At 44.7% G+C, this 20,357-nt stretch overlaps 1 protein-coding gene across 16 annotated transcripts in view; it reads right to left on the bottom strand.

Moving 5' to 3' along the window:
- LOC144772508 (uncharacterized) overlaps positions 1-20,357 on the bottom strand; it is a 94,188-nt gene that overhangs the window by 17,521 nt on the left and 56,310 nt on the right. For 3 of the 16 annotated variants that reach the window (XR_013599777.1, XR_013599775.1, XR_013599781.1), the window contains exon 4: positions 4,616-4,736. The exons of the other annotated variants lie outside the window; for them this stretch is intronic. The gene's annotated coding sequence lies outside the window, so the exon portion shown is untranslated. The remainder of the gene's footprint in view (positions 1-4,615; positions 4,737-20,357) is intronic. 16 annotated transcript variants of the gene reach the window in all.

Consider the following 20,357-nt stretch of genomic DNA (forward strand, 5'->3'; position numbering starts at 1 on the left):
AAAATTATGTAGCAGGATTGCCACCTTTCATCATGAGAGGTAGATCTCAGAGATGCAAGTTTAATCCTGTTTGGTTAAAAGATATCTCTGTTTTAGAGTGGTCACCTGAGTCGGTTAAGGAAAAATTAATAGAAAATCAAACTAGAAGCAGAGAATATTATGACCATCATAATAGTGTCAGAGATGTGTGTATTAAAGTTGGTGATTGGGTGAGAATCAAAAAACCAACAAAGGTTGCTAAAGGTATTAGTCGTTTTTTTGAGCCAGAAAAAGTAATTGACATTTTGAAAAATGCTGTTCGTTTAGAGAACAGTAAGGTATGGAATTTAAAAAGAGTTGTGTTATGCCAAAAGAGTCAAGTAGAAAAGAGAAGTAAAGTGGATGCGATCACTGATCCACTGTGGTCTACTGACATTTGTCAATTAAATTACAGAAATGTGACTTTGCCAGAAGCAAATTGTGATATTAATAAAGAATGTATTAGTGCAGTGGATGGGAGATGTGAAAGGAAAAAAAACTTACTGTCAGGAAACCTAGAAGCCTTACCAGCCCCTACTTAAAGGTGGCTTAAACAGCAGATCAACCTGTCCATAGAACAAGCAGTGGACATGGCAACGTATTTTGCCCCAGCTCAACCGAAGGTTTTATTATATGAACCCGAGAAAGCCACACGTTTCAGTTCGGGACGTGGGCGAGTCGAGAAGAAATGCAAGTCTTTTGTAGAACCTCCAAAAGATCGTATTCCTAAAAACGACGTCACATTATGCAAAGGCCCGCAGTGTTATGAATGCGGAGAGTGGGGCCATATAGCCAGATTCTGCCCCCAAAAGAAGAACGACGAACCAATGGACGTTAGCTGTGTTCCGCGCAGCATTCTATATACGGAGGAATGCGGTTCCTGTTTTTTTGTAAGTCTTATTCTGAACGGGCATACAGTCAAGGCCCTTTTGGACTCAGGCTGTAGGCAGTCTGTTGTGCGCAAAACGTTAGTAAAAGAATCCCAACTCTGTCCCAATAAACAGATACCATTACGTTGTGTACATGGGGATGTCCATATTTATCCTGTAGCTAATATCCCCATCACACTGCTCAATGGAGTTACTGTACAGGCAAAGGTGGGGTAATGGATACCCTCCCAGAACAGTTACTTCTAGGAACAGATAACCCTGTGTTTACTGTCTTGCTTCAAAACTCTTTGAGGAAGGCTCCAGTTCATCCTTATGTCCTACTTACACAAGCCCCATGGTTATCAGACAGGACCTTTCGATATGCACAAAACCAAGATCCCACTCTTTGGAATGGATGGCAACAAGCCAGAAACACCACGTCGTCACCATCTTATCCTTTTTTTCAAATTAAGAATGGGTTATTATATCACAGAGGAAATCCCTAAGAACCTTTACAACTGGTAGTTTCCCCAAAATTTCGTGAACAAATTATGTTTTTTACTTCTTCACATCTCTTGGCTCATCATAGCGGGGCAGCAAAAACAACTCAAACGGTATTAAGATATTTTTACTGGCCTGGTATATACGCCAATATAAAAGAATATTGCAAAAAAATGTAAAATATGTCAGAAAAGGAATCCAAACACGCCACCGCCCGTTCCCTTACAACCCCTTTCTATCATCGAGAAACATTTTGAAAGGATCGGCATGGACCTGGTAGGAACCCTCCCTAAGTCAAACAAGTATTGGCATAGCCAATAGGTCTCACCTTTGGGACCTTATAAGTGTTCAGCCATGCAACAGTTGATGTTGCTGCACCAAGGATATTGTGCTGGATAACTAAACACTTATAAGGTCCCAAAGGCGAGACCTATTGGCTTGCCAATTCTTGTTGTGTAAGCCTTGTGAAAGAATCTATAGGAATGGAAGGGGAAATACCAAGGCATGGCCGTCCTTTGGTAATATAGTGCCCTGGGCAGTATTAAACGTTGCACCCTTCTTAGTCTCTCCCCAAGGTTTTCCCTTCAACCTTTTCTAAGTGAATCATTTAACCGGAGTTACTATTCGACACAGTGCTTACATTTTTCATTAAATAAGTGTAATTGCCCAGAATTGTTCTAAGGAGTTTGGGGTTCACTTTCACCACTGATGTAGCCCACTGGCATCACTGGGCCACCATTGTACTGCCCACTGTCTTTAGTGCTAGTAACATGTTAGCTTGGAAGCAATATCTGCTGGTGAACCTACTAAATAGGTTTGGTGGGGTTCACCCTGAGGAAAGGAAAGCAGCTACAAATGGTGACTTTTATAGCACAATTATCACATAAGTGCTCCAAACAACCCCAAAGATTCTGAAGGGACACTAAAGAAATATTACTGTATTCTTGTGGTGTTCTGTAGAGGCACTTGCACTCTCCGTGGATATTGATGCTCGCCCTCCCAATTGCACATGGCCTTTCACAGAATGTATGGAGCATCCTTCTTCAACTATTTGTTTCAACCTGTCCTTTCAAGTAGATCCTGATTTTGTAGTTTGAAGTGGAATGGTGTATTTTTCACAATCTCTTGCTGTAGGCAGAAACCCTCACCCTTTACTTTCAAAACCAATACCTGCCTCTTTCTAAATTTCCGTTTATTAAATTAGATCAGTTTCTAGTAGTCTATCAGTCAGAGAGCCCTGCACCTGTCACAAAACTTTCAGAGAGCCGGGCACCTTTCACATCACGTTTAGCGCTTCTAAACATTGGAATTGAAAAGTCTTACGTTCGACATAAACTTTGGTCAGTGCTAAAGGGTTCATTCACTTTTAAGGAAGTATTAGAATGTAAGAGTAGTATGTAAGATAGCTCACCAGGGACATCTTAAAGACTTTCGGGGTCCTAGGCCAAACTTATTTTGGGGCCCTGGCTCGGAACAGCTTTGAATTTATATTCCAGTTTCAGCTCTCTCATGCGGTCTTTGGCCAGGTCACTGACAAAGCACATGCACACTGTGTTTTCAATATTTTAACACAGCTGTAGCTCACTAATATTACTGCTAATAATCTCTTTGACTCCCTCCCATTTCGCATTTGTGAGGTTGATCTAAAAGAATTTTTTTCATGGATGTTGCATGAAACTAAAACACAGCATTTATCTGCAAAATCTCTGTAACAGACTCTCACACAACTCACATTAAAAATAGATTAAGCCAGGGAAAAGGGTATTTAAAACAATTTGTTTAACCTCATCGATGCAGCGCTTTTTTCCGCTGTGCGCTAACCGCAAACGGAAACCTATGCGTTCATGACGAGCTCAGCTCGTCATGAGCGTAGGAGAGGTGTACCTCATGACGAGCTGAGCTCGTCATCAGCGTCGAAGGTGTTAAGAATTATTAAAGGTCCTTTCCGTGTTGTCTCTCTCTTTAACAAATTGAACAATTTAAAATACACACTCCTTGCAGCAATTTGCTTATTTTATGGACATAAAGAAAAGCAGACAGCCCTCAACATTTCAACACCTTTGTCAAGAGGATTAAGTTTCCTACTTCAAAAGTGATGAGGCAGAGTTCTAAACTCCTGCCAGGCTGAAGAAATACTACAAGGAGGAAAGGGTGTGTATGTAAGTGATGAAGGGGTGCAAGAGAGTTCATACAGCGCGTTAATAGAATGAAAAGGCGCTGGCGAGCTCAAAATGTATGATTAAAACAGGTTTCGTTAGAGGCAAGCTCAGTTTGCACTATCTGAAATTCAGACGCCCTGGTTCGGGCCCAAGCTTGCCCATGCTTAAGGTCGGTCCGTTACCATGGACATATCATGTATAAATTATTTGGAAGCAATAGAGTCTGAAGTACAGAATGTCAGTGGTTAACTTGTTTAACAAATACTGCAATACCACTGTGGATTTCCATGTCACCCAGTTTAATAAATCGTACAGACGGCAGACGGGCAATGCATTATGGCACATTTAATTCTCCTGTGTGTTTGCTCACTACTATTTATCGAAAGGAGTCAAACACACACTAAACTCTTGGTTACATCGATCAACCCCTTTTTTTCCGCATATTTATATAGCGCAAACATGACCCGAAGGGATTGGGGAGCTTTACATGAGCACCGAATTTAGTATAATCACGTTGATGACCCAGCGCCACAGAAACCAGAGCTTTAAAATCTGGTTTCGGACACTTGAGAACAATCAGAGCACTTCCCCTTGTGGTGCCGGAAGGGAATATATCTGCAGAGCTGCGGTTTTCCGAGGACAGACTGATTGCGACATTACAAGCAAACTTCAGCTTTAAGAATTAAGGTAGCAAGTAGTTTGTAGTGTTCTTAAAAAAGATTGGTCTGTCCGTGTTTTAATAGGGTCACAGTAGGAAACAGCTCACCTTCTGGTCAGATACAATAAGCTAAAAAAAAAAAAAAAAAGGACGGGCTCCTTTAATTACAACAAAACATGAAACTACTAACAGCCAATATGTCGGACACCAAAGACTGAACTGCACTGCCTCTTGAGTGACAGGAGTATTCCTCATCCTGTCGGCCGGAAGAATGTATGCAGAGCGGGCCATGTTGGATGTATACTCGTGTCCCGAAGCTTTCACACACATCAGTGCAGCCAGCTTTAAACCCATCGAGCTGTCTTAGTATGCGTCGGAACCCACAAGTTGAACATAAGAACCCATCTCACCGCCTGAGAACTCCGCTGAGGACGGTCATCTGATGACGCAGGCAACTTGAATTATCCACAGCTGACCAGAACTCTGAACAAATTTGACTTCATGGGGAAGTGCAGACTGCTGCTGCCGTTTCTTAAAGAGAATAAACAAAACCAGAGCGTTTCCACAGACGCACACTGAAAGTGAAAGTACCACGAAAAGGAATATTTTGCAGCAGTTTCTTAAAGAGAATAAACAACATCAAAGACTACATAAAGAACGAGCATGTGAAGAAAAAAAACAAAATTGGAGAGAAGCCAAAAAAGCTATCGCCATTGCTGAAGGCAGGGGATGGTTTATACTTGCTCGCGGCCGCCATTGCAAAAGCAGAATGAAGACAAGCATTGGCGGCGTGGCCGTAAAAGTAAAGCTGCGCGGCCGCAAAATCAAATTAAAACACCCCGCGAGTGGTGGGCACGCGCATCACCGCAAGTCCTACCTTGCCGCCCCCAGCTTGCTATTACGCGCATGCGCGCTCTTGCGCGTGTGTTAGTAAGCTGGTCGCCGGTAAAATAGCACTTTTCCGAGCAGCTACAAAATGTCTCGGCCAGACAAGCACATGCGCTGGATCAGGCCGAGACCTAAAAAGGGGTATCTATACATATTAGTCATAACCGACTATGCCACCCGATACCCAGAGGCCTTTTCATTACAAGCATCAAACACCAAGATCATCAGTGAAAAACTGTTTCCCAGAGAAATATTAACAGACCAGGGAACCCCCTTTGTGTCTCGCCTTATGGGACAAGTCTGTAAAACATTGAACATCTCCCAGATAAGAACATCAGCATATCACCCTCAAACAGACAGTTTATGTGAGCGATAGAACACTACCTTAAAGCTTACCCTTGAAAAAATGTTGTCTACCGAAGGAAAGGAATGGGACATGCTTCTGCCCCTCGCTCTCTTTGTTATCTGTAGTCAGACCCAGAGCAGTCTGGGCTTCTCCCCATTTGAGCTTCTTTAAGGAAGACAGCCCAGAAAACTACTGGAAATGACAAAGGAGGCATGGGAACAAGAGACACAGGAAGATACCCAAAACCTTCTCGAGTATACCCAAGCACTAAGATCACGTCTACAAAAGCTACGAAACTTTGCTTCAGCAAATCTGGAACGAGCCCAAAGAAAACAACAAACATATTATGACAGAAGGAAGAAATGGAGACAGCTTAACCTCCATGATTGGGGTCTCGTACACATACCCCCCTCCCTACCCCATAAACAGGCAGAGTGGAAAGGACCCTATGAGGATATTGACAAAATCGACCTATCGGTTACAGTTGTCCCCAAAAAAAAACCAAATCTATCCAATAAACCTTTTGAAGAAATGGTTGGGACCCCTTCCTAAAAAATGTCCAAGCGGCATTTACAGAATTCTTCCATTTTCTCTGATCTTCCTGGTAGAACCTCCTTGGTCGAGCACACCATCACCACCCCCTGGGGAAAGTAGTGAAACAACACCTCTATAGAATTTCAGCTGCTAGGAGGGACGATGTTACCACTGAAATAGAGACCATGTTAAAGCTAGGTGTTATAAAGCCATCCCATAGTAACTGGTCTTCTCCTATCTTCATAGTTCCAAAGCCAGATGGCTCCATCCGTTTTTGTATAGACTTCAGAGCGGTTAACCTCATATCAGAATTCGACTCATACCCCTTACCCAGAGTTGATTAATTAAATGATAAACTAGGTGAAGCTCAGTATATAATCGCATTCGACCTCACTAAGGGATACTGGCAGGTCCCACTGAGACAGGAAGACCAAGAGAAAACAGCTTCAGTACCCCCACTGGCCTATATGAGTTCACCTTATTACCTTTCGGATTACATGGGCACCAGCGACTTTACGTCTCATGAATAAGGTACACCACCTATTCATCAGTATACATTGATGACATCATCATATTCAGTCCCAATTGGGAACGACATCTTTCCCACTGTAGAGAGGTATTTCAAGCACTCAAAATGGCAGGACTACATGTTAATTCCAAAAAGTGCAAAGCAGGCTTCACCAAAGTAAAGTATTTGGGATACCTCCTAGAGGATGGAGTCATTGCACCCCAACAGGAAAAGATCAAGGCAATCATGGATATTCCTTTCCCTTCTACTAAAAAGGGTGTTAGATCTTTTCTGGGTTTAATCGGCTATTACCGTTGGCTTATACCTAATTACTCCGAGATAGCGTCACCCTTAACTGACATGCTAAGAAAAGAAGTAAAGAATAAGGATCTGGTACATCCCCCCAAACCGCCAGGAGAGCGTTTTATGCTCTCAAGAAGCCCTGACTAGCAGTCCTATCCTTGTCTCACCTAACTTCAGAAAACCATTTTTATTGCAAACTGATGTATCAGAAGCAGGCTTAGGGGCTGTACTTTCCCAATGTACCGAGGACAATATAGAACGCCCTGTGCTGTTTACTAGTCGCAAGCTATTTCCAAGAGAAAAGAAATACTAGACAATTGAAAAGAAATGCTTGGCCATCAAATGGGCGATAGACAATTTGCGTTATTACTTAGAGGGAACATACTTTACCCTGTATACAGATAATGCGCCCCTTTTGTGGATGAGTCGTAATAAGGGCAACAAACCGCGAGTTCTGCGAAGGTTCTTATCCCTACAACCCTATTCCTATGACATATTGCATCGGAAGGGAACTGAAAACGGAAATGCTGACTTCCTTTCACGTAATCCGTGTTTCCCCGAACGGGAAAAAAGGGGGTTAGGGTGCGATAGGAAGCCACTAGCCAGGATGAGGGGAGACCAGAAACGGACGGAAAAGACTGTATTCCGCCTTACATTTCCCCCCTCCTTTATTTACAGCCCATATGGAGTGAAGGGACTGACGCACCTTCAAGCGGCACGAGAGACCAGAGTAACAACTGCGGCCCCTTTAAGAGTAACGCTATTACAACCCATGTGGGAGGTCACATGGGGTATGGGAAGGCATTACTATTGGAAGAAAGACAACCAGAAGAGACGAAAGGCGTGGCAGAAGAGGGAGAGGTTATTTCTACGCGAGAAGAATTTCCGACGTGGAGAAAAGAAGACGGCAGGAGGAGAGCAAGCATTGTGCCGAGTGGACCAGATAAAGTTCAGCCGTCCCAGAGCCGAGCCGAAGAGTCCTGCCACGGCCCCGGAGGGTCGTGGCTCTAACAGGTGCGTGGGCGCCTACGAGGTTACTGGCAAAGACGTGGAGAGGTCGGGAGGGACAGGGAGAGAAAGGGGGAAGTGCGCAGAGCAGAAACAAAGCGATTATGAAAGCACACCTAAATGTTCATTCTTGTGGCTGTTCGTGACTGCACCTTCCTCTTTTGGTTCTTGTCACGGTTTCCTCCCTCCTCACTATTTTTCGGGCTAATTTTTTGGGGTATTGGTGGTCCCTCACACCCTTTCTTACTACTTCTAGCGAATGCAACATATGACTTAACTGATACAATGTGAAGTGTAATTACGCTTGGGTCACCCAACGTGACCCCAGGGAGTGGCCATTTTGTTTTTTTTATATTTTGGTCAATTTCAGTTTCCACAACAACGCAGCAAAGTCAATAATGACGTGGGAGAAAAAACTCCCGATTATGATCTTCACTAAGAAAAAACAGGAAACAGGTGGGAAAGTTATACATTGTACTATATTATTAAATGCAATATGCATTTTTAGTGAATTTCAAAGAAAAGTTTTGACATTTCAAAGGCAAGTTCTATGCAGCAAGTATTCTAAGTTAAGAATTATTAGATTTGTATGGAGGAGTTATGGCTCAACAGAATTTTACAATTAATCCTCCCCATAGTTTTTGGGTTACGGGTCGCGAACCGACCAAGAAGTGGTCTGCATGGAAAGAGTATTTTGATAATTACATTGCAGCAATTGATGAGAATAAGAAAATGTCAGCTGAACAAATACTTTTACTATCGTTAGGTCCAATAGTATTAAAACTTTCAATAGAATGCCTAAAAGTGCTGGTACTGGAGATGCTAAAGTATTTTTACCAGTGTTACAAGATCTAGACAAATACTTTACACCAAAAAACTGTATTGGAATTACGAGGTATAAATTCTTTCAACGTAAACAACTTAAAGGTGAAGCAGTTGATGATTACGTTGCAGAACTAAAGAAGTTAGCTATTGATTGCAAGTTTGGTACAAATCACAGTGATTTCATTAGAGATCAATTATTTATACATAGCAACAATAATACTATTCAGGAGAGGTTATGGATTAATGGCGATTCATCACTAGACAAAGTTGTTAATATTGTACGCAAAGCAGAAATGTTTAAAAGATACGCTAATGAACTTCAACATCCAGACAAGGATGGGGCTTGTTTATGTAAAGTTGGTTCACGGAAACCTGAACATAATAAGAAATATGACTCAAAGTGGAAAACGAATAACACTGAGAAAATGAATAACTGAGTGGAGATGCTACCGTTGTGACAGTAAAGATCATTTAGCGTCCAGTAAGTCATGTCCAACCATTAAACAAAAGTGCATGAATTATGGAGTAATGGGACATTATGCAAAGGTTTGCCGTAGAAAGAATCTTTAAGTAAAATGTGTTCATAATACTAAAAGCTCAAGTAGTAGTGAGAATGAAGATGAGAATGAAAAACAAGAACATTTACTAAATCTTCAAGAAAGGAAATTTGTACTAAATATTGACGAGAAAAATACAAAAGGGAAACCACAATGTAATATGTCCATTGGTGGTATTAGAATAAAAATGTATGCAGATTCAGTTTCACCTTTTACAATAGTGAACGAGGAAGTATGGAGGAATACAATTACAGAGAAAATAGGTGAATACTCATCTCCATCAGATATCAATCCAGAAAGTTTTACTGTTGAGAAAATAGACATTATTGGATACAGACATATCTCTTGGAAGAGAAATGGGAAAGAAGTTTCCATGTGTATGTAAAGAACAGTTAGGTACACTTAAAGGATTTGAGCATGAGATCATTCTTAAACAAGATGCTATTCCTAAACTACACAAAATGAGAATGGTCCCAATGATGATACGCGAAGAAGTAGCCAAGGAATTGTAAAGGTTAAAGGAATTGGATTGTCATGGAGATGGGCCTTGCCTTTACACTGTGTTAAGTTAGCATGAGCTTATTAGAAGTTTAAACAACATTTTTCCTTTCTGCTGCCTTTGCACACGGCACACATTATTATAAATGTTTAGAGTCTAGCAGACTGTTTTGCTTCACACAAGAATAATATGTTTTCCTATGGTAGCAGCCATGCTTGGTAAGCTTTGTCTGAACAGTGAGTGCCGAGGCCTTCAAGGTTATTTCAACACAGTGGTTGTTGTTCAGTCTGATCAGTGCACGTTCTAGACATAACATATATGCAGCTGTAGCCACCTCTGATTTTGGCGTGTTTAATAATGCACTGCACAGGCATGCTCAAACACACTTTGGAGAACATTCGCATGCAGAGAGCTGGTGTAGAAAATGATGTGATCCATTTCTGCTAGGACCAGAGGTATGGGGTCGCCCTTGTAATCCCAAGAGACCTTCTATAGATATAAAATAACTTACTAGCAAGGGAGGGTGAGATCTAGGTGTAATCTAGCCTTTTTCATTTAGCATTTTACCATACTTTCTCCCTTTGTATTTTATGGAATAGTGACTATGTTGATAATCTTGTTGCTTATAATATGTCTGCTTTATTAGCTAAGATACTGCGCCTGAGAACACGGCATTAGAAATAAATATTTAAAACTTGCACTTGTCTATATTTACTTCCCGTTTTGGACTGTTATGAGAGTATGACGAAAGAGTGTTCATGTGTACGTTGCCTGAGGTATTCTAAGTTCCATGTTCTGGGTTGTCTAATCATTGGGGGTATGGAAGAACCAATGAGACACTGATTACTAGTCTGGTTGGGGATTTTGGATAGTACGGTGAGTTTTGGCACACCCTAATTCACTGAGGTTCCAAGTCTCTATGCACAGTTCTGTGTAGGAGCAGAATCCCTGCTACATGGCGCCCTAACGATGGTGGACTTATTACATGACACTTGAGTAGTACTTCTATCAGTCCTTAACCCCTTCAACGCTCATGACGAGCTCAGCTCATCATGAGTTACGCCTGTCGTACGCTCATGACGAGCTGAGCTCGTCATGAACCACAGCTTTATAAAAAAGTCAGCGCACAGCGGGAAAACCCGCAGCGCGCATGGGGTTAACTCCTTCACTATTGTTTCCGGATAATAGTAGTGTCGGGCAAAACTACCTATAGTTACATAGGGCTTTTCAAGCTTGAATCTTTTCAAACGGTTTCCTTTTGAATTACTACCCAGTTGTGCTACTTTGTTTTGCATTGTACCTTTTTCTTCTCTGTATCACTATGGCTGACATTGTTATACCGCAACAAAGTCGCATTGCGGTTCACAATCATTTGCAAGCATATAATGTTGGCTTGGAGGGCATGGCAATGATTTTGGTTGTAAGCATATAATGTTGGCTTGGAGGGCATGGCAGTGATTTTGGTTGTAAGTGCTGAGGTTGCTTACCCGTTTGAGATATTCTACTCTTGGGCGACATTTCCTGCAGCAGATGCGGTTACGCAGGTTTTTCACACTTACGCTCACTCAGCCGTGCCCCAGGGATATGTTCCTTATAGGACACAGGAGATTCCAATTTCTGCATGGCAGCACCGAGTTTGGTTTGATGGCGCCCTTTGCCACACTGTAACGACAGCTAGATTGGGTCCTTTGTCCATTCCAGGCGCTTCTTGGCCGGTTTTGGCTGGATTCACCGCGCACCCTCGTTCGGGGCAAGTTGCCGTTGCTGAATTACGGATCCTGTATAACTCTTCTATTAGTGTTATTCGGGCCCTAGTTCAATATATTACCCGCAATTTCCAGGGCGGGCCCCTGGTGTTGCGGCCCTTCCAGCTGGACCGGGCGGAATGAAGCATAGTCCCGTGATGGTCAATGCGGTGATGGGCAAGCATCCCCAAGATAAGGATGATATGCCTTTTTGGCTTGCCGAGAAGTTTGACCAGCTGGAAGCAGTGTTTCCTAATTCGACTCCCGTTGAAAAACACAGGATTCTTACGATTATTTTACCCAAAGACTTGGTACCAGAAGCCGATGACTGAGTCATGGGGGAGAATATTTGCGGCTGTGTACACGAGGTGCTTCGGCACTCCGTCAATGGCTGTCCTTCCAACGGTCATTAAGCGCGTTCAGGACGAACACGGACCTGAGGCTGCGGTTGAATTGGGAATGAGACTCTTTGGCACATTTGATGTAGTAGCTGATCTCGTCCTTTCTAATGTAAAGGGAGATGCGGTGAACTTTCAGGTGGCTAATGCCTTAAGCGATGTCCCAGATGCCGACAAACCCCGCCAGTTACAGAGAATTATTACAGCTGCCTATAAAACTATTACGCACACAACAAACAATGGGAGGAGGGTCTAAGGGCGAGTTTACCGACCAACCAGGTACATGCCCCAAAATACAATATTTTCACAACAAAAGTGCCTGGGGGTCAAAAAATTAGTCAAACAGAGTGGATCACAACATCAATACTACACAAAAGACACCAGTGAGGACATCATCCGTGTTAGTGAATGCAGGCCAAGTAGAGGCTCAAGAGCATATGGAGAAATAGTTCCCATCAGAAGCCACACTGTACCGCCCTCTTTGTCATCATTTGGATTCTCCTTACCCAGGAGACAGAACGGCCGGTCAGATGTTACCGTGACCGATATATGTGATACGGGGTGGTGTATTGAGTACAAAAAATGAGGTGGCTGCTGAAAAAGCAGTGTTAAGGTGGTAAGAGTGTTAATGTGAGGGAGAGTAAAATTAGGTGTGTCGGGTAGACAAACAAATTTTATTAGTGTCTTCCAATCCCTAAGGTTTAAAAAGCAAGTGTGAGTGCGGGTTTTGAATAATCACCGTACTTAATAGTGGTCGACATGTTTCTGCATTATATCGAACATAGTTTCAAAATGCATTCTTCAGGACCGTGTAAAAACACTGCTACTTATAGTGATGGAAGTTAAAATTAAGATCAATATCACCTGAGCTTCAGGTACATACTCAACCGAATACTGTTGCATCGCACGGTATTGGATCCACACAGAGAGACAAACAAACAAAAAGAAAAAGAAGAACATGAAAGTGTCATATTCCCATGAGTAATATACTGTAATGGATACACATTCACATGTATATGGACAACCATTTCGAATTTGCAGACTCACCCATATATGGTGGCTGAGAGGCTTCACCCCACCTGGCTGCAGCGCAGGTATGAGGAGCACCGCTCTAAAAACAATTCACAAGTGACATTTAGAGCTGGAATTTGAAATTAAAATGAATTCACAGGGAGGCAGATTCTTTAGTGCATCCTTCAAAATATACGTTAGTATTGTGCGGTGCTACCCGCCTATGTTCTACTCCATCGGAACGACAGAGATGCGGAGGCCGGGTTAAGTTGAAAAGAATGATAATGAAAAGCTTGGCTCTTCAGTGTTTATTCGCAAACCCCAGTGATGGTAGCGTGATCGCTTTCAGGACAGCGCGTTTGTAGCGTGATCGCTTAGCGTGTTTGTGTTGTTAATCACCAACGCGATGGCTGTTAGACCGCCAGCATACACATTAGGCTTCTCAGCGCATTAGTCCGCTGGTCGGGTGGGCAAACAAAGAGGCGAGCGCTTTCAGAGCAGCGCGTTATTAATTGGCCTGCGCCTTGTACTTCTCAGCGTGTCGGTCCGCTGGTCGAATAAGCAAACAGACGCGCGATCACTTTCAGGGCAACGCCTCTGTATTATAAACTATCAGCGCGGTAAAATACAGGCAGAAAGCGTGCGCATTGTGGGCGAGCGCTCGCCTACCTGTCCGTCGGTGTCTCCTGGCAGTCAACTGTACTGTCTGGGGGGGCACCGGCGCTTCTCAAAGACGACTGTATTATGCTTTCTCGTTCAGTCCGGCAGAGAAACAGTCACGTGATGTGGTTCAATCACGTGACACCGGGCATGCTGGGACATGTAGTCCCAAACTGAAAATTAATGAATAGAGTTGGCAACAAAGCATATTGGTCTGGGCGTAAGTTGCGCATACATATAGAGGAGCTCATGGTTCTAGGAGTATTATGAAAAAACATAATGATGTTGTAAGGGTACTGAGAGGTAAACTAGCGAAAACCCATGCGATTAGTTACATTAAGGCTCAGACTGAATAAAATAGAGTTTAATATAGGGACATCCAGGGAATTGGCTCATTTAGTCCCTCTTTATCACTGTTCAAGCGGTACACCCACTTTTGTTCGATTTTGAACAGGAAACGGCTAATGTCAGTACAAGACAGGGGTATTTGTGGTTGTTCCAGGACAGTCCAGCAAAAATCATCAGGGCCATGGCCCTTCTCCAGAAAGTGTGCGGTCAAACGAGTGGCCTGTTTTCTGCAACGCACTGTACTTTTGTGTTCTTGTATCCTCGTCCTGATTTTTCGGGTCGTCATGCCAACGTATCGGAGAGGGCATGGGCATGTTATCAGGTATATGAGGTTACTGCTGTTGCAGTTTGTAAATCTTTTTTGTCTCCAAGGGCGACTGGTCCCAATTTCGACCTCAATGGATTTACAAGTCTGGGGGCAGACAGTGCAGGCCCCACAGGGATGGTGTCCAATAACTGGAGGTAAGTCCCACAACGTACCCACTTGCCTCGGTTCTTTATTGCGTGGACGTGTGTGGACCAGCTGATCTTTTAGATTTTGTCCTCTTTTGAAGGCAAAAATAGGTAAAGCGATATCGTCATTGCCAGTCTTCAAGATCGACCAATGCTTTTTTATGATTTTTGCTGGACTGTCCTGGAACAACCACAAATACCCCTGTCTTGTACTGACATTAGCCGTTTCCTGTTCAAAATCGAACAAAAGTGGGTGTACCGCTTGAACAGTGATAAAGAGGGACTAAATGAGCCAATTCCCTGGATGTCCCTATAATAAACTCTATTTTATTCAGTCTGAGCCTTAATGTAACTAATCGCATGGGTTTTCGCTAGTTTACCTCTCAGTACCCTTACAACATCATTATGTTTTTTCATAATACTCCTGGAACCATGAGCTCCTCTATATGTATGCGCAACTTACGCCCAGACCAATATGCTTTGTTGCCAACTCTATTCATTAATTTTCAGTTTGGGACTACATGTCCCAGCATGCCCGGTGTCACGTGATTGAACCACATCACGTGACTGTTTCTCTGCTGGACTGAACGAGAAAGCATAATACAGTCGTCTTTGAGAAGCGCCGGTGCCCCCCCAGACAGTACAGTTGACTGCCAGGAGACACCGACGGACAGGTAGGCGAGCGCTCGCCCACAATGCGCACGCTTTCTGCCTGTATTTTACCGCGCTGATAGTTTATAATACAGAGGCGTTGCCCTGAAAGTGATCGCGCGTCTGTTTGCTTATTCGACCAGCGGACTAATGCGCTGAGAATCCTAATGTGTATGCTGGCGGTCTAACAGCCATCGCGTTGGTGATTAACAACACAAACACGCTAAGCGATCACGCTACAAACGCGCTGTCCTGAAAGCGATCACGCTACCATCACTGGGGTTTGCGAATAAACACTGAAGAGCCAAGCTTTTCATTATCATTCTTTTCAACTTAACCCGGCCTCCGCATCTCTGTCGTTCCGATGGAGTAGAACATAGGCGGGTAGCACCGCACAATACTAACGTATATTTTGAAGGATGCACTAAAGAATCTGCCTCCCTGTGAATTCATTTTAATTTCAAATTCCAGCTCTAAATGTCACTTGTGAATTGTTTTTAGAGCGGTGCTCCTCATACCTGCGCTGCAGCCAGGTGGGGTGAAGCCTCTCAGCCACCATATATGGGTGAGTCTGCAAATTCGAAATGGTTGTCCATATACATGTGAATGTGTATCCATTACAGTATATTACTCATGGGAATATGACACTTTCATGTTCTTCTTTTTCTTTTTGTTTGTTTGTCTCTCTGTGTGGATCCAATACCGTGCGATGCAACAGTATTCGGTTGAGTATGTACCTGAAGCTCAGGTGATATTGATCTTAATTTTAACTTCCATCACTATAAGTAGCAGTGTTTTTACACGGTCCTGAAGAATGCATTTTGAAACTATGTTCGATATAATGCAGAAACATGTCGACCACTATTAAGTACGGTGATTATTCAAAACCCGCACTCACACTTGCTTTTTAAACCTTAGGGATTGGAAGGCACTAATAAAATTTGTTTGTCTACCCGACACACCTAATTTTACTCTCCCTCACATTAACACTCTTACCACCTTAACACTGCTTTTTCAGCAGCCACCTCATTTTTTGTACTCAATACACCACCCCGTATCACATATATCGGTCACGGTAACATCTGACCGGCCGTTCTGTCTCCTGGGTAAGGAGAATCCAAATGATGACAAAGAGGGCGGTACAGTGTGGCTATAAAACTATTAGCCAAAATAGTTTAGGTGTCAAGCCCTTTAGTGCTAAAGATAAAAAGTAGACCCAGGGTACGGAGTCTGAAACGGAAGTTCAACCCTCAGCTCCAAAGAAAAATTGGAACAAATAAAATACAGGGGAAAGAGCAACAGAAACAGGAGTCCCGTGTCCCAGTCACCAGTGCCTGCGTCTACTGAGCGCGTATATGATTTGCGCAACCGCACTACGATTAAGTCGCCTGATAGATTTCAGGTTCCTGATCAACGCTCTCCTCGTTCTTTACAGGACACATCGGTCCCATCGTCTGGTGGTGGAAGCGGCAGAAGAGGTAGGGGTGGCCAGCTGACGCGTGACCAGCCCCGCCAGAAAGACGGAAAAGGCAAGCAGGGTTATTCTTTACAGAAGAGACCCCTGATTCAGAAAAAGAAACTACCCGCTTTAACAGCGAGATATGCCACAGATAGTGAGAAAGCAGCTTCGGAATCAGACATGGGCGCCGACGTTGTTTGACAGCGCGGCGGAGATTACCATAGTGCGAAAGGCCCTGCGTCCACTACTGAAGGTGACATATACTAACTAATATGTTGTTGTGGAGACAGCTGATACCAGAGTAGTTCCCCCTGATAGACCTTATGAAATTGTCCTTTTAGTTGAAGATGACATACAACGTATCATAAAAGGGGTATTTTGGGAAAATCTTACAACTACCTATGACATTTTGTTAGCGGAGGCTGACTGGCCCCCACCTTTTGTTCTCGCAGCTCCAAGAGGGGAGGAGGTGATCCTCCCTAGTTTCGCGCACACTGTCTCAAAGGAGCATTCGCTGAATTTTGCAGAAGAGTGAGCTAAAGCCCTTGCGCCGGCTCTGTACCGTACACACTGTGGTTGGGATAAACTTTCCCCACACCAAGAGATTCCCTTATGGTCTATGCCTCAGCCACAACCTCAATATCCCATCCAACGTGCTAAGGATCCGTTGCGGAAATCCTTGAACAATTGGAATATCAAGGTGTAATTGAAACTTGTGTGTCACCGATGAATAACCCACTTTTTGCTGTGACCAAGCCTGACGGTTCGTACCGTTTGGTATTGGATTACCGGCATTTGAACTCGCATTGCCGTACCTGTTCAGTACAGAAGAACAAGTTACTTACCTTCGGTAACGCTTTTTCTGGTAGATACTATATCTGCCTGTGGATTCCTCACCTTGTGAATATCCCCTTGCGTCAGCAACATCCGGAAATTCTTTTTTCGTAGCCTCGCGCCGACGTGGACTCTGACATCATAGAGACACGACCTCGCTCGCGACTCCGCCGACGTCACCGACGCCTACAATAGGCCCACGCCGGCGTGATGACATCAGTTCCGCCCTTTTTTCCGTGCCATCGAGGCACACGGACGGACCAATGACAGTAGAAATATGCAAAGCATACACAGTACACAATACTCAAGGCAAAACACACAGTGTTAAGCAAATGCAGGAAAGCAATTGAAACATTATCCTGACAACATAATATATACACATTACATTACAGTAACTCTGGCACAGAAGAGTGGACAACGGGGAGGCGGGTGGGTCAGTGAGGAATCCACAGGCAGATATAGTATCTACCAGAAAAAGCGTTACCGAAGGTAAGTAACTTGTTCTTCTGATAGATACATCTGCCGTGTGGATTCCTCACCTTGTGAATAGAGTCCCACAGCAGTCCCCACTCCCGGAGGAGGGTGTCCACTCTTCTAGACCAGGAAATCCTGAAGGACAGAGCGCGCAAAGTGACCGTCCCTCCTCACTTCGGAGTCTAAGCAGTAATGCTTCGCGAATGTGTGGAGGGAAGACCAAGTCGCCGCTCTACAAATATCTTCTACAGGCACACCTCTGGCCAATGCTGAGGTAGAAGACTTAGCCCTTGTAGAATGAGCCCTTATACCCTCTGGTGGTTCCTTACCGGCCAAAGAGTAGCAGATCTTTATGCAGAGGACGATCCATCTCGACAAAGTTCTCTTATGGACCGCTCTTCCTTTCTTGCAGCCAGCAAATCCAACGAAGAGCTGGTCTTCCAAACGAAAGTCCTTGGATCTGTCCAAGTAAAAGGACACCGCCCTCTTAGGGTCCAGACGGTGCAGTCTCTCTTCCTCCTTAGAAGGGTGAGGGGGAGGATAGAAGGAAGGTAAAGTAATGGACTGCCCTAGGTGGAAGGGAGTTACCACCTTAGGCAGAAAAGCAGCCCTGGTCCTGAGAACCATTCGATCAGCATGTATGGACAAGAAAGGGAGCTTGTGACAAAGAGCTTGAAGCTCACTTACCCTCCTTGCCGAGGTTATTGCAACGAGGAAGACTGTTTTGAGGGTAAGAAGCCTCAAGGGACATTTGTGGAGAGGCTCGAAAGGAGCACCCATCAAAAAGGTCAAGACCAGATTCAAGTCCCACTGAGGCACAATAAAAGGGACAGGAGGAAACTTATTTATAAGGCCCTTAAACCACAGGTGACTTAAAAAGAGAAGGCTGGTCAGGCAAACAGAGAAAAGCTGACAGCGCAGAAAGATAACCTTTCACCGTGGCAACAGCAAGACCCTGCTGAGCCAGAGAAAGGGCAAACTGGAGAACGTGAGACAAATGGGCCTTCAAAGGATCAATAGACCTTTCCCCACACCACGAGACAAATTTCGCCCATCTATAAGAATAGATGGACTTAGTGGAGTCACGCCTGGCTGACAAGATGACATCCACAACGTCAGGTGGGAGGGAAAAGGAAATCAGGTTGCCCCGCTCAGTCTCCAGGCATGAAGGTGCAATGTCTGGAGGTGGGGGCGTAGAACCTGCCCCTCCATCTGAGAGAGGAGGTCTGCCCTGTGAGGGAGACGGAGCGGCGGGTGAGAGGAGAGGTGGAGAAGATCTGTATACCACACCCTTCTTGGCCAATCCGGGGCGACCAATATGACTTGGGCCCGGTCTTGCCGAATCTTCCTCAGAACCCGAGGAATCAAGGGTATGGGAGGAAACGCGTAAAGGAGTTGACCTCTCCAACTCAACTGAAACGCATCCCCCAAGGCTCCTTGCATCGGATACTGGAGACTGCAGAATGACAGGCAGTGAGCATTCTCGCGAGTGGCGAACAGGTCCACCCGAGGAGTCCCCCACATCTGAAAGATGTCGTGAACCACCTCCGGGTGAAGCCTCCACTCGTGGTCGGCAGAGAACTGCCGACTGAGACTGTCTGCACGAACGTTCAACACCCCGGCCAGATGATTTGCCATCAGACAAATCTGATGGTCCTGAACCCAGGACCAGAGACGCAGAGCCTCTCTGCAGAGACACTGCGACCCCACTCCTCCCTGCTTGTTGATGTACCACATCGCAGTCGTGTTGTCCGTCAGGACTTGGACTGACCGACCGCGAAGGGAAGGAAGGAAGGCCTTGAGCGCCAAACGTATCGCCCGCAATTCTAAAAGGTTGATGTGAAGCAACCTTTCCTCTGGAGACCAAAGGCCCTTGACCTCCAGATCCCCCAGATGAGCACCCCACCCGAGAGCACTGAGGCCACTGATGGAGGCAGATGAAAAGGCTTTCCTTGAGACAGATTGCCTTCCACGCCCCACCAAGACAGATCCGCTGCAGCTTCTCGGGAGATCCTCACCGACTCCCTGAGATCTCCGTTGTGTTGATACCACTGCCTGCGGAGGCACCACTGGAGTGCCCTCATGTGCCAGCGTGCATGACTGACCAACAGAATGCAAGAAGCCATCAGACCGAGCAGGCGGAGGACCTTCAGGACTGGAACAACCGCTCCATTGAAGAATAAAGGAATCATCTCCTGTATGTCGCGAATCCTTTGAGGGGGAGGGAATGCGCGACATACAGTCGTGTCCAGTACAGCACCTATGAACAGGTTGCGCTGGGAGGGCACCAGGTGAGACTTGGGTACGTTTATCGAAAAACCCAACCTGAACAACAACTGTGTTGTCTCCTGCAGATGATGAAGCACTCTCTCTGACGACTCCGCTTTGATCAGCCAGTCGTCCAGATACGGGAATACAGGAATCCCCGATCTTCTGAGATGCGCCGCCACCACTGCCATCACCTTGGTGAAAACTCGAGGTGCAGTAGTAAGTCCAAACGGAAGGACCGCAAACTGGTAGTGCTGCGACCCCACCGTAAAACGGAGATACCTCCTGTGCGACTTCAGGATCGGAATATGAAAATACGCATCCTGCAAGTCGAGCGACACCATCCAGTCTTCTTCCAGCAGAGCCTGAAGAACCTGAGCAAG

This window comes from Lissotriton helveticus, chromosome 8 (assembly GCF_964261635.1).
Source record: "Lissotriton helveticus chromosome 8, aLisHel1.1, whole genome shotgun sequence".
Taxonomy (NCBI): Eukaryota; Metazoa; Chordata; class Amphibia; order Caudata; family Salamandridae; genus Lissotriton; species Lissotriton helveticus.